The sequence below is a fragment of the Xylocopa sonorina genome, unplaced genomic scaffold (genome assembly GCF_050948175.1).
Source record: "Xylocopa sonorina isolate GNS202 unplaced genomic scaffold, iyXylSono1_principal scaffold0164, whole genome shotgun sequence".
Classification (NCBI taxonomy): Eukaryota; Metazoa; Arthropoda; class Insecta; order Hymenoptera; family Apidae; genus Xylocopa; species Xylocopa sonorina.
Genome location: NW_027490235.1, coordinates 62,501 through 75,066, shown reverse-complemented (window position 1 = coordinate 75,066; position 12,566 = coordinate 62,501).

The window sequence follows — 12,566 nt, the reverse complement described above, 5'->3', positions numbered from 1 at the left end:
CAAATAGTTAAAATTTGTACATTGACAGTAGTCTGAAGCGAAAAATTCCCACCGAGAGTTAGAATTTGTACATTGACGGTAGTTTGCCAAAAAATTCCCATCGAGAGTTACAATTCGTATATAGACCATAGTTTGAAGAAAAAAATTCCCACCGAGAGTTAAAATTCGTATATAGACGATGGTTTGTAGAAAAAAATTCCAACCTGGTATTAAACCACGTGTATTGACGATTGTTTGACAAAAAGATTTCAACAAATAGTTAAAATTTGTACATTGACAGTAGTCTGAAGCGAAAAATTCCCACCGAGAGTTAGAATTCGTACATTGACGGTAGTTTGCCAAAAAATTCCCATCGAGAGTTAAAATTGGTATATAGATGATGGTTTGGAGAAAAAAATTCCAACCTAGTATTAAACCACGTGTACTGACGATTGTTTGACAAAAAGATTTCAACAAATAGTTAAAATTTATATATTGAGAGTAGTCTGAAGAAAAAAATTCCCACCGAGAGTTAGAATTCGTACATTTACGATAGTTTGACTAAGAATTCCCAACAAGAGTTAAATTTCATATAAAGACGATAGTTTGAAGAAAAAAATTCCCGCCGAGAGTTAAAATTCGTACATTTACGATAGTTTGACTAAGAATTCCCAACAAGAGTTAAATTTCGTATATAGACGATAGTTTGAAGAAAAAAATTCCAACCTAGAGTTAAAGTTCGTATAATGACGATTGTTTGATAAAAAGATTTCAACCAAGACTTAAAATTTGAATATTGGAAGTAGTTTGCAGAAAAAAGTGCCCACCGAGAGTTAAAATTTGTACATTGACGGTAGTTTGCCAAAAAATTCCCATCGAGAGTTAAAATTCGTATATAGACGATGGTTTGGAGAAAAAAATTGCAACTTAGTATTAAACCACGTGCATTGACGATAGTTTGACAAACAGATTTCAGCAAATAGTTAAAATTTGTACATTGACAGTAGTCTGAAGAGAAAAATTCCCACTGAGAGTTAAAATTCGTACATTGACGGTAGTTTGCCAAAAAATTCCTATCGAGAGTTAAAATTCGTATATAGACGATGGTTTGGAGGAAAAAAGTCCAACCTAGTATTAAACCACGTGTATTTACGATTGTTTGACAAAAAGATTTCAACAAACAGTTAAAATTCGTATATAGACGATGGTTTGGGGAAAAAAATTCCGACTTAGTATTAAACCACGTGTACTGACGATTGTTTGACAAAAGGATTTCAACAAATAGTTAAAATTTATATATTGAGAGTAGTCTGAAGAAAAAAATTCCCACCGAGAGTTAGAATTCGTACATTGACGGTAGTTTGCCAAAAAATTCCCATCGAGAGTTACAATTCGTACATAGACCATAGTTTGAAGAAAAAAATTCCCACCGAGAGTTAAAATTCGTATATAGACGATGGTTTGTAGAAAAAAATTCCAACCTGGTATTAAACCACGTGTATTGACGATTGTTTGACAAAAAGATTTCAACAAACAGTTAAAATTCGTATATAGACGATGGTTTGGGGAAAAAAATTCCGACTTAGTATTAAACCACGTGTATTGACGACAGTTTGACAAAAAGATTTCAGCAAATAGTTAAAATTTGTACATTGACAGTAGTCTGAAGAGAAAAATTCCCACCGAGAGTTAGAATTCGTACATTGACGGTAGTTTGCCAAAAAATTCCCATCGAGAGTTAAAATTGGTATATAGACGATGGTTTGAAGAAAAAAATTCCAACCTAGTATTAAACCACGTGTACTGACGATTGTTTGACAAAAAGATTTCAACAAATAGTTAAAATTTATATATTGAGAGTAGTCTGAAGAAAAAAATTCCCACCGAGAGTTAGAATTCGTACATTGACGGTAGTTTGCCAAAAAATTCCCATCGAGAGTTAAAATTGGTATATAGACGATGGATTGGAGAAAAAAATTCCAACCTGGTATTAAACCACGTGTATTGACGATTGTTTGACAAAAAGATTTCAACAAATAGCTAAAATTTATATATTGATAGTAGTCTGAAGAAAAAAATTCCCACCGAGAGTTAGAATTCGTACATTGACGGCAGTTTGCCAAAAAAATCCCATCGAGAGTTACAATTCGTATATAGACAATAGTTTGAAGAAAAAAATTCCCACCGAGAGTTAAAATTCGTACATTTACGATAGTTTGACTAAGAATTCCCAACAAGAGTTAAATTTCGTATATAGACGATAGTTTGAAGAAAAAAATTCCAACCTAGAGTTAAAGTTCGTATAATGACGATTGTTTGATAAAAAGATTTCAACCAAGACTTAAAATTTGAATATTGGAAGTAGTTTGCAGAAAAAAGTGCCCACCGAGAGTTGAAATTTGTACATTGACGGTAGTTTGCCAAAAAATTCCCATCGAGAGTTAAAATTCGTATATAGACGATGGTTTGGAGAAAAAAATTGCAACTTAGTATTAAACCACGTGCATTGACGATAGTTTGACAAACAGATTTCAGCAAATAGTTAAAATTTGTACATTGACAGTAGTCTGAAGAGAAAAATTCCCACTGAGAGTTAAAATTCGTACATTGACGGTAGTTTGCCAAAAAATTCCTATCGAGAGTTAAAATTCGTATATAGACGATGGTTTGGAGGAAAAAAGTCCAACCTAGTATTAAACCACGTGTATTTACGATTGTTTGACAAAAAGATTTCAACAAACAGTTAAAATTCGTATATAGACGATGGTTTGGGGAAAAAAATTCCGACTTAGTATTAAACCACGTGTACTGACGATTGTTTGACAAAAGGATTTCAACAAATAGTTAAAATTTATATATTGAGAGTAGTCTGAAGAAAAAAATTCCCACCGAGAGTTAGAATTCGTACATTGACGGTAGTTTGCCAAAAAATTCCCATCGAGAGTTACAATTCGTACATAGACCATAGTTTGAAGAAAAAAATTCCCACCGAGAGTTAAAATTCGTATATAGACGATGGTTTGTAGAAAAAAATTCCAACCTGGTATTAAACCACGTGTATTGACGATTGTTTGACAAAAAGATTTCAACAAACAGTTAAAATTCGTATATAGACGATGGTTTGGGGAAAAAAATTCCGACTTAGTATTAAACCACGTGTATTGACGACAGTTTGACAAAAAGATTTCAGCAAATAGTTAAAATTTGTACATTGACAGTAGTCTGAAGAGAAAAATTCCCACCGAGAGTTAAAATTCGTACATTGGCGGTAGTTTGCCAAAAATGCCTATCGAGAGTTAAAATTCGTATATAGACGATGGTTTGGAGAAAAAAATTCCAACTTAGTATTAAACCACGTGTATTGACGATAGTTTGACAAAAAGATTTCAACAAATAGTTAAAATTTATACATTGACAATAGTCTGAAGCGAAAAATTCCCACCGAGAGTTAGAATTTGTACACTTACGATAGTTTGACTAAGAATTCCCAACAAGAGTTAAATTTCGTATATAGACGATAGTTTGAAGAAAAAAATTCCAACCTAGAGCTAAAATTCGTATATAGACGATGGTTTGGAGAAAAAAATTCCAACCTGGTATTAAACCACGTGTATTGACGATTGTTTGACAAAAATATTTCAACAAACAGTTAAAATTCGTATATAGACGATGGTTTGGAGAAAAAAATTCCAACCTAGTATTAAACCACGTGTACTGACGATTGTTTGACAAAAAGATTTCAACAAATAGTTAAAATTTATATATTGAGAGTAGTCTGAAGAAAAAAATTCCCACCGAGAGTTAGAATTCGTACATTTACGATAGTTTGACTAAGAATTCCCAACAAGAGTTAAATTTCATATAAAGACGATAGTTTGAAGAAAAAAATTCCCGCCGAGAGTTAAAATTCGTATATTTACGATAGTTTGACTAAGAATTCCCAACAAGAGCTAATTTCGTATATAGACGATAGTTTGAAGAAAAAAATTCCAACCTAGAGTTAAAGTTCGTATAATGACGGTTGTTTGACAAAAAGATTTTAACCAAGACTTAAAATTTGAATATTGAATGTAGTTTGCAGAAAAAAGTGCCCACCGAGAGTTAAAATTTGTACATTGACGGTAGTTTGCCAAAAAATTCCCATCGAGTGTTAAAATTCGTATATAGACGATGGTTTGGAGAAAAAAATTCCAACCTAGAGTTAAAGTTCGTATAATGACGGTTGTTTGACAAAAAGATTTTAACCAAGACTTAAAATTTGAATATTGAATGTAGTTTGCAGAAAAAAGTGCCCACCGAGAGTTAAAATTCGTACATTGACGGTAGTTTGCCAAAAAATTCCCATCGAGAGTTAAAATTCGTATATAGACTATGGTTTGGAGAAAGAAATTCCAATTTAGTATTAAACCACGTGTATTGACGATAGTTTGACAAAAAGATTTCAACAAACAGTTAAAATTTGTATATTGAGAGTAGTCTGAAGAAAAAAAATCCCACCGATAGTTAAAATTCGTACATTTACGATAGTTTGACTAAGAATTCCCAACAAGAGTTAAATTTCGTATATAGACGATAGTTTGAAGAAAAAAATTCCAACCTAGAGTTAAAATTCGTATATAGACGATGGATTGGAGGAAAAAATTCCAACCTGGTATTAAACCACGTGTATTGACGATTGTTTGACAAAAATATTTCAACAAACAGTTAAAATTCGTAAATAGACGATGGTTTGGAGAAAAAAATTCCAACCTAGTATTAAACCACGTGTACTGACGATTGCTTGACAAAAAGATTTCAACAAATAGTTAAAATCTGTACATTGACAGTAGTCTGAAGAGAAAAATTCCCACTGAGAGTTAAAATTCGTACATTGACGGTAGTTTGCCAAAAAATTCCTATCGAGAGTTAAAATTCGTATATAGACGATGGTTTGGAGGGAAAAAGTCCAACCTAGTATTAAACCACGTGTATTGACGATTGTTTGACAAAAAGATTTCAACAAATAGTTAAAATTTATATATTGAGAGTAGTCTGAAGAAAAAAATTCCCACCGAGAGTTAGAATTCGTACATTGACGGTAGTTTGCCAAAAAATTCCCATCGAGAGTTACAATTCGTATATAGACCATAGTTTGAAGAAAAAAATTCCCACCGAGAGTTAAAATTCGTATATAGACGATGGTTTGTAGAAAAAAATTCCAACCTGGTATTAAACCACGTGTATTGACGATTGTTTGACAAAAAGATTTCAACAAACAGTTAAAATTTGTACATTGACAGTAGTCTGAAGCGAAAAATTCCCACCGAGAGTTAGAATTCGTACATTGACGGTAGTTTGCCAAAAAATTCCCATCGAGAGTTAAAATTGGTATATAGATGATGGTTTGGAGAAAAAAATTCCAACCTGGTATTAAACCACGTGTATTGACGATTGTTTGACAAAAAGATTTCAACAAACAGTTAAAATTCGTATATAGACGATGGTTTGGAGAAAAAAATTCCGACTTAGTATTAAACCACGTGTATTGACGATTGTTTGACAAAAAGATTTCAACAAATAGTTAAAATTTGTACATTGACAGTAGTCTGAAGCGAAAAATTCCCACCGAGAGTTAGAATTTGTACATTGACGGTAGTTTGCCAAAAAATTCCCATCGAGAGTTACAATTCGTATATAGACCATAGTTTGAAGAAAAAAATTCCCACCGAGAGTTAAAATTCGTATATAGACGATGGTTTGTAGAAAAAAATTCCAACCTGGTATTAAACCACGTGTATTGACGATTGTTTGACAAAAAGATTTCAACAAATAGTTAAAATTTGTACATTGACAGTAGTCTGAAGCGAAAAATTCCCACCGAGAGTTAGAATTCGTACATTGACGGTAGTTTGCCAAAAAATTCCCATCGAGAGTTAAAATTGGTATATAGATGATGGTTTGGAGAAAAAAATTCCAACCTAGTATTAAACCACGTGTACTGACGATTGTTTGACTAAAAGATTTCAACAAATAGTTAAAATTTATATATTGAGAGTAGTCTGAAGAAAAAAATTCCCACCGAGAGTTAGAATTCGTACATTTACGATAGTTTGACTAAGAATTCCCAACAAGAGTTAAATTTCATATAAAGACGATAGTTTGAAGAAAAAAATTCCCGCCGAGAGTTAAAATTCGTACATTTACGATAGTTTGACTAAGAATTCCCAACAAGAGTTAAATTTCGTATATAGACGATAGTTTGAAGAAAAAAATTCCAACCTAGAGTTAAAGTTCGTATAATGACGATTGTTTGATAAAAAGATTTCAACCAAGACTTAAAATTTGAATATTGGAAGTAGTTTGCAGAAAAAAGTGCCCACCGAGAGTTAAAATTTGTACATTGACGGTAGTTTGCCAAAAAATTCCCATCGAGAGTTAAAATTCGTATATAGACGATGGTTTGGAGAAAAAAATTGCAACTTAGTATTAAACCACGTGCATTGACGATAGTTTGACAAACAGATTTCAGCAAATAGTTAAAATTTGTACATTGACAGTAGTCTGAAGAGAAAAATTCCCACTGAGAGTTAAAATTCGTACATTGACGGTAGTTTGCAAAAAAATTCCTATCGAGAGTTAAAATTCGTATATAGACGATGGTTTGCAGGAAAAAAGTCCAACCTAGTATTAAACCACGTGTATTTACGATTGTTTGACAAAAAGATTTCAACAAACAGTTAAAATTCGTATATAGACGATGGTTTGGGGAAAAAAATTCCGACTTAGTATTAAACCACGTGTACTGACGATTGTTTGACAAAAGGATTTCAACAAATAGTTAAAATTTATATATTGAGAGTAGTCTGAAGAAAAAAATTCCCACCGAGAGTTAGAATTCGTACATTGACGGTAGTTTGCCAAAAAATTCCCATCGAGAGTTACAATTCGTACATAGACCATAGTTTGAAGAAAAAAATTCCCACCGAGAGTTAAAATTCGTATATAGACGATGGTTTGTAGAAAAAAATTCCAACCTGGTATTAAACCACGTGTATTGACGATTGTTTGACAAAAAGATTTCAACAAACAGTTAAAATTCGTATATAGACGATGGTTTGAGGAAAAAAATTCCGACTTAGTATTAAACCACGTGTATTGACGACAGTTTGACAAAAAGATTTCAGCAAATAGTTAAAATTTGTACATTGACAGTAGTCTGAAGAGAAAAATTCCCACCGAGAGTTAGAATTCGTACATTGACGGTAGTTTGCCAAAAAATTCCCATCGAGAGTTAAAATTGGTATATAGACGATGGTTTGAAGAAAAAAATTCCAACCTAGTATTAAACCACGTGTACTGACGATTGTTTGACAAAAAGATTTCAACAAATAGTTAAAATTTATATATTGAGAGTAGTCTGAAGAAAAAAATTCCCACCGAGAGTTAAAATTGGTACATTTACGATAGTTTGACTAAGAATTCCCAACAAGAGTTAAATCTCGTATATAGACGATAGTTTGAAGAAAAAAATTCCAACCTAGAGTTGAAGTTCGTATAATGACGATTGTTTGACAAAAAGATTTCAACCAAGACTTAAAATTTGAATATTGGAAGTAGTTTGCAGAAAAAAGTGCCCACCGAGAGTTGAAATTTGTACATTGACGGTAGTTTGCCAAAAAATTCCCATCGAGAGTTAAAATTCGTATATAGACGATGGTTTGGAGAAAAAAATGTCAACTTAGTATTAAACCACGTGTATTGACGATAGTTTGACAAAAAGATTTCAACAAATAGTTAAAATTTGTACATTGACAGTAGTCTGAAGCGAAAAATTCCCACCGAGAGTTAGAATTCGTACATTGACGGTAGTTTGCCAAAAAATTCCTATCGAGAGTTAAAATTCGTATATAGACGATGGTTTGGAGGAAAAAAGTCCAACCTAGTATTAAACCACGTGTATTGACGATTGCTTGACAAAAAGATTTCAACAAATAGTTAAAATTTATATATTGAGAGTAGTCTGAAGAAAAAAATTCCCACCGAGAGTTAGAATTCGTACATTGACGGTAGTTTGCCAAAAAATTCCCATCGAGAGTTACAATTCGTATATAGACCATAGTTTGAAGAAAAAAATTCCCACCGAGAGTTAAAATTCGTATATAGACGATGGTTTGTAGAAAAAAATTCCAACCTGGTATTAAACCACGTGTATTGACGATTGTTTGACAAAAAGATTTCAACAAATAGTTAAAATTTGTACATTGACAGTAGTCTGAAGCGAAAAATTCCCACCGAGAGTTAGAATTCGTACATTGACGGTAGTTTGCCAAAAAATTCCCATCGAGAGTTAAAATTGGTATATAGACGATGGTTTGGAGAAAAAAATTCCAACCTGGTATTAAACCACGTGTATTGACGATTGTTTGACAAAAAGATTTCAACAAACAGTTAAAATTCGTATATAGACGATGGTTTGGAGAAAAAAATTCCAACCTAGTATTAAACCACGTGTACTGACGATTGTTTGACAAAAAGATTTCAACAAATAGTTAAAATTTATATATTGAGAGTAGTCTGAAGAAAAAAATTCCCACCGAGATTTAGAATTCGTACATTTACGATAGTTTGACTAAGAATTCCCAACAAGAGTTAAATTTCATATAAAGACGATAGTTTGAAGAAAAAAATTCCCGCCGAGAGTTAAAATTCGTACATTTACGATAGTTTGACTAAGAATTCCCAACAAGAGCTATATTTCGTATATAGACGATAATTAGAAGAAAAAAATTCCAACCTAGAGTTAAAGTTCGTGTAATGACGATTGTTTGACAAAAAGATTTCAACCAAGACTTAAAATTTGAATATTGGAAGTAGTTTGCAGAAAAAAGTGCCCATCGAGAGTTAAAATTCGTATATAGACGCTGGTTTGGAGAAAAAAATTCCAACTTAGTATTGAACCACGTGTATTGACGATAGTTTGACAAAAAGATTTCAACAAATATTTAAAATTTGTACATTGACAGTAGTCTGAAGAGAGAAATTCCCACCGAGAGTTAAAGTTCGTACATTGGCGATAGTTTGACAAAAAAAATTCCTACCGAGAGTTAAAGTTCGTACATTGGCGATAGTTTGACAAAAAAAATTCCTACCGAGAGTTAAAGTTCGTATAATGAGGGTAGTTTGACAAAAAAAATTCCTACCGAGAGTTAAAGTTCGTATAATGAGGGTAGTTTGACAAAAAAAATTCCTACCGAGAGTTAAAGTTCGTACATTGGCGACAGTTTGACAAAAAAAATTCCTACCGAGAGTTAAAGTTCGTATAATGAGGGTAGTTTGACAAAAAAAATTCCTACCGAGAGTTAAAGTTCGTACATTGGCGACAGTTTGACAAAAAAAATTCCTACCGAGCGTTAAAGTTCGTACATTGGCGATAGTTTGACAAAAAAAATTCCTACCGAGAGTTAAAGTTCGTATAATGAGGGTAGTCTGACAAAAAAAATTCCTACCGAGAGTTAATAATCGTACATTGACGATAGTTTGAAAATATTCCTACCGAGAGTTAAAGTTCGTATAACGAGGGTAGTTTGACAAAAAAAATTCCTACCGAGAGTTACAGTTCGCATATTGGTGGTAGTTTGACAAAAAAAATTCCTACCGAGAGTTAAAGTTCGTATAATGAGGGTAGTTTGTCAAAAAAAATTCCTACCGAGAGTTAAAGTTCGCATATTGGTGGTAGTTTGACAAAAAAAATTCCTACCGAGAGTTACAGTTCGCATATTGGTGGTAGTTTGACAAAAAAAATTCCTACCGAGAGTTAAAGTTCGTATAATGAGGGTAGTTTGACAAAAAAAATTCCTACCGAGAGTTAATAATCGTACATTGACGATAGTTTGAAAATATTCCTACCGAGAGTTAAAGTTCGTGTAACGAGGGTAGTTTGATAAAAAAAATTCCCACCGATAGTTAAAGTTCGTATATCGGCGATAGTTTGACAAAAAAAATTCCTACCGAGAGTTAAAGTTCGTACCTCGATGGTAGTTTGATAAAAAAAATTCCCACCGAGAGTTAAAGTTCGCATATTGGTGGTAGTTTGACAAAAAAAATTCCTACCGAGAGTTAAAGTTCGTACATTGACGATAGTTTGAAAAAATTCCTACCGAGAGTTAAAGTTCGTACCTCGATGGTAGTTTGATAAAAAAAATTCCCACCGAGAGTTAAAGTTCGCATATTGGTGGTAGTTTGACAAAAAAATTCCTACCGAGAGTTAAAGTTCTTATAATGAGGGTAGTTTGACAAAAAAAATTCCTACCGAGAGTTAAAGTTCGCATATTGGTGGTAGTTTGACAAAAAAAATTCCTACCGAGAGTTAAAGTTCGTATAATGAGGGTAGTTTGACAAAAAAAATTCCCACCGATAGTTAAAGTTCGTATATCGGCGATAGTTTGGAAAAAAAAATTCCCACCGAGAGTTAAGAAACGTACATTGACGTTAGTTTAGTTTGAAAAAATTCCCACCGAGAGTTAAAGTTCGCATATTGTCGACAGTTCGAAAAAAAAAATTCCTATCGAGAGTTAATAATCGTACATCGACGATAGTTTGGAAAAAAAAATGCCGAGCGAGAGTTAGAATCGTCCGCGGTAGCTTGAAAAAGTTCCGAGAGGGAGTTAATATTCCGCGACGAAAAAATTCGATCGCGTTCTTTCGCTATTTTCTCGTTAATTAAACCGTTGACCTGTAAATTTTTTTTGAAAAACCTTAATAAAACCTATTGATTGTACTTACCGTAGCATTGTTTGATCGAATTAATTATTTTTAACCATTTGGAAACGACGCTTCCGGAGGTTTTTTGCGATTTGTCGATAATTTTTATTTATAAACAAATGATTTTTTTTTAATAATATCGCTTAATTTAATAGTAGTAATCGATCGTACGTGTTAGATTTTCGATATTTCTTTTCTTTCGTTTTTTCGAATTTTGCAACTGCTTTTTTTCTATGTTCCGATCGATTAAATTTTGTTATATCTCGAAAATATGTTTATTCGTCATTGTTTAATAGGTCTACACAATTTCCGTGCATAAAAGTTCAACGTTAATAGGACTTTATACGTGTGTTCGCCGCGCGACTAAGTTACAACGGTCTCTCCGGACGGTCCGTTGCCGCGCGAGTTTACCACCGTAAGCGCCCGTGCGTCGGACCGCGCGGCGCCGGCCTACCGGCCGGCCGTTTCGTATCTGTAAGGAGACTCGCTGGCTCGAGCCGGCCGGCCGGAGTAGCGCTCGGGCGCGTGGCTATTCTATGACCTCGGTTGAGAAGCAGTCCACCGCTCCTCGAGAATACGTTCTCGACTGCTCTGTGCCGTGTCGGTGATCGAATTTTTCTCCACACTGCATGGCCACGGGTCGGAGTCTTTGACCGAATGTCCCAATTGTGGCAAGCGTCCTAAGGCGGCGTTGGTGACCTTTTATGCGAGTTTTTCAAACTCGGGTATAAATTGTACCACCCTTGCATCAATTCTGGAACTTTGGAATCCGAGTTCTCGGACCGACAAAGTTTAAAATTAACGAAATAAAAAAATGGACGTGACAACGTGTACGAAATGTCCAGTACGCTAAGAGAGCGTGGATTTATATATACCTATCCAGTCTCCAAAAAGCTATAATGCTAAAGTGCTAAAATACAGGAAAAGCCCGAATAATAATAATATACGTTGACCATAACACTCGAACTATATAAGTTGACCGTAACACTCGAACATATATAAAACGAAACCGCAAACAAACAAATCCATAAAAATGAAACCGCCCGAAAGAGAAAATTTCCTGAGCACGAGCCCGTTAAGGGGACGGATGGTATATGGCATTTACGACACAAATATGTTGTTGCAGCCAGAGCAGGCTCGATACGAACTTCCAAAAGGTGTCCCGTGTCGATTGCCCAGCGCGCACTTTATACGCGCCAGCTCGCCCGCTATGGGCGAGATACAAAATATACTTCAGCGTGACACAATTGTACGCGCTTGCCCATCGTCGATGCCCAGCATGTTCTCGCAAGAGATGTTCGTGCTATAGACGATGGTAAAGGTCCAAGAGAGATATTTTTCAGCGTGACGCGACTGTCCGCGCTTCCTCGCCTGGATGACCAGCATGTTCTCTGTACGCGCTATTTTAATGCCCAGCGTGAAAGAGATGTCCGTGCTTTCGGCGATCATTAACTGCCCAGCGTGAAAGTTGCATACGCGCTTGCATCGTCGATGCCCAGCATGTTCTCGCAAGAGATGTCCGTGCTATAGACGATTAAAGGTATATATCTCTCGAAAAATCAGCGTGAAAATTGTATACGCGCTTCCTCGTCGATGCGCGTCGACGGTCTCGCGAGAGATCTCCGCGCGGTGGACGATGTATATTTCAGCGCGAAGTGTATACGCGCTTCCTCGACCGGTTCAGTTGGAAGGCATATAAGATCTTTTACATTGAAAACCACAACAAATGGGAACTGTACGATTCGAATGGGGAGGGTGCAATACCTCGGCGAAATTTGTTGGTTGGAAGTTATGTGTTTTCGACGTAGCGTATTGTCACCGAAATAAATAATGTGCTCGAGCGAGTT